The following is a 3,430-nucleotide window of genomic DNA, read 5'->3' as shown; positions in this document are numbered from 1 at the left end:
GCCTAGGCACAGAGTGCCATTAGTGGGGAGGGGCGCTAGAACCCAGATATAGTGACATGATCCCACACTAGGTGTGACTCTCAGCCCACTCAAGTGACGCTCCGTACCGCTCTATGGGATGTCCACTTGGGAGGATGGTACGGCACGTTAGGGATGTGAGGCGTGGCGGTAGCTGTTGGTGGGTTTGGACCAGGTGACGTGCAGATGTGCATCGTCTGCGTAATGTAGATGGAGTGTGAGCGTGGATTCGCAGGAGAGATTCCTCAGTGGGAGAGGGGAGGATACGTGCGAGGGGTGTGCAGAGACAGAAGCGGGCAGGTTGTCGTGCTGTCTGTGTCCAGATGCGTTCTCGGTTCGACGCTGGACGTGGGGCTGCTTTATTCCGGGGGTGGGCGAGGTAGGTCGGCGGTGAGTGTGCAAAGTAGAGCTTGCAGTAGTCTAACCTATAGAATGACAAAAAGCATGATACATTTTTCTGCATAATTATTGACGAAGGTTCAGAATTTTTGCAATATGTTAGTAGATGGAAAAAAGGCTTCCTTGAACAGTTTGATATGTTCGTGTGTGATGTGTGCAGGCAAAAGAGAGAGGTCGAGGGTGCTGAGGTGAGTGCGGCGTTAGAGGGGTCGATTGCGAGGAACTGCGGATGGTTGTTGTGTATATGTTGTAGGAAGGACGAGTAAATGCGGCAGATCGTGCGAGGAATGGAGTAACTGTATGGTGTGTTGATGATTTGGTAAACATGGAGCTAAGGATCCTCTGAGTGTGCATGAGTCACTACCCCCTACCCTAACAGTACCCTAACCTACTCCTCCACTACATATTCAACATACACTACACTTCTCTAACTTCTGCTTCTCTACTCTACCACTCTACTCTACACTACAACTTCTACACTTCCTCTACTCATACTTCTACTACTCTACACCTACTCTACAACTACTTTTACACAATACTTACACACTATTCTAACACTATACTACACTTCTCCTAATATACACTACATCTTCCTACTACACTTCTCTACTCTACACTTACTCTACTCTACACTACTCTATACACTCACTTCTCTACACTTCTCTACTCTCACTATCTAGTCTATCACTCTCTACACTCTCTACTCTACACTCTACTCTACACTACTCTACTCTACACTACACTTCTCTACACTTCTCTACTCTACACTATTCAACACTACACTACACTTCTCTACACTACTCTACTCTACACTACTCTACACTATTCTACACTACACTACACTTCTCTACTCTACACTACTCTACACTACCATATTCAACACTACACTACACTTCTCTACTCTACACTACTCTACTCTACACTACCATATTCAACACTACACTACACTATTCTACACTATTCTACACTACACTACACTTCTCTACTCTACACTACTCTACGCTACTCTACACTACCCTACACTACCATATCTACACCACACTACTCTACACTACCATATGCACCACTACAATATACTACACTACTCTACACTACTCTACACTACACTACTCTACACTACCATATTCAACACTACACTACACTTCTCTACACTACTCTACACTACCATATGCACCACTACACTATACTACACTACTCTACACTACTCTACACTACACTACTCTACACTACCATATTCAACACTACACTACACTTCTCTACACTACTCTACTCTACACTACTCTACTCTACACTACTCTACACTACACTACTCTACACTACTCTTCTCTACACTACACTACACTACACTACACTGCACGCCACTACATTTCTCTACTCTACACTACACTTCTCTACATGGCACTACACTTCTCTACACTACTCTACATTTCTCTACACGGCACTAAGGCTGTAAAGCTGTAGTAGAATAACACACGATGTAGTGAGAGAGACCTCGCTCCAAACATCTGTTTGGTTCTGTTTTCATTTCTCCCACGGCTGAAACTGAATCACCACCAGGTGTGTGCTCAGGTTTTAACACTCGGCTACCGTTACTGTCAGACCGGGCTAACGTTACACTCTCTCTGAGGTGACAACACCGGGAGACGTTCGTAAAGAAACAGTGGATACCGTACACTCAGACTTACAGTTTTCATTGAGACACAGAGGATCAGATTGAAACAGGTCGACAAGTATTTAATGCACCTCACTGTGTGAAATGTAGACTTTCTATACCATTGGCTGTGGTGCTGTAGAATCGAGTATGGAGCTGCAGTGAGGATGGCCTGGTATTTCCCCACAATACAATACAAACAGTAACTGTATGATTGAATGCATACCATTAAGTACATAGAATGCAGTATCACATCCCAACACTGAATGTTATCCGGTCGTATTATTTTTTTATTTATTTATGTTAGACTAAATATTGTTGTAGTGTATATTTCTGTGTTATTATTGTTGTTGTGTAGACGGATAAGAAGGACCCTCAGGGGACAAGCTGTATCTCAGGGTTTGAGGTCTTACTGCAGAAACAGCTGAAGGGGAAGCAAATGCAGAAAGAGATGGCCGAGTTTATACGAGAAAGGTAACTACAAAATCCCCTTTCATTATCTGAGCCGATCTGTCAACAATCCTGATCAGACCAATGTTTCACAACTCCTTTTTTATCTTGAGCAATGTCCTTTTCTTTTTAACCCAGATGTGCACTTTTCTATTTTGTACAAAACAGGAAAAATGACTCGCTAAATAACGACATTCGATGGTAAATAAATTCCTTTTCTCCTTCCCTCTTTCAGGATAAAGATTGAAGAGGAATATGCCAAGAACCTCGCCAAGCTGTCACAGATTCCCCTCGCGGGACAGGAAGAAGGGTGAGTGGGTAGTGACATCAATTCCTGCCGTGGTGCCTTTAAAAAAAAAGTTGCCTACACGAGCGTGTCGCCTCGCACACGCCGACGCTTAGGAAGACATGGCACAAAAAAAATACAAGAAAACCTCTCCGCGTCAACTCAAAGATTCCATGTCAAAAGTCATTGCACAGATTATGCCAACTCCTAGCTGATTCCTTGCCAACTCCTAGCTGATTCCTTGCCAACTCCTAGCTGATTCCTTGCCAACTCCTAGCTGATTCCTTGCACTGCTGGCAATTCTTGTATATCTGAAAGGGGTTGGTGGGTGTACGGTATGGACATACCATGCTGATAGAACAAATCATGTCTAGAAGTAGAGCCACTATGTTGGGCTGGACAGCAGGGTACTATAAGGGTGTTATGGCATCATATCAGCCCAGACTCACTGGGAAAAAGAGAGCGAGAGAGAAGGGGGACCCCTCTTCAGTCCGGCATTATAGGGAGCCACACGCTGTGAGCAGCTCTTTGTCTGGTAAATTGGATCCTGTGGGGGACAGGCTGGCTGTATGATGGAGTTGCTAGGGGACAGGCTGGCTGTATGATGGAGTTGCTAGGGGACAGGC

At 44.5% G+C, this 3,430-nt stretch overlaps 1 pseudogene; it reads left to right on the top strand.

The window, feature by feature from the left end:
- Window positions 1–228: 228 nt before the first annotated feature.
- The window catches only part of LOC112074586 (growth arrest-specific protein 7-like), a 44,326-nt pseudogene continuing 41,124 nt past the window's right edge, over window positions 229–3,430 (top strand).

This window comes from Salvelinus sp. IW2-2015, unplaced genomic scaffold, assembly GCF_002910315.2.
Source record: "Salvelinus sp. IW2-2015 unplaced genomic scaffold, ASM291031v2 Un_scaffold2699, whole genome shotgun sequence".
Taxonomy (NCBI): Eukaryota; Metazoa; Chordata; class Actinopteri; order Salmoniformes; family Salmonidae; genus Salvelinus; species Salvelinus sp. IW2-2015.
This window is presented reverse-complemented; position numbering and strand designations above follow the sequence as displayed.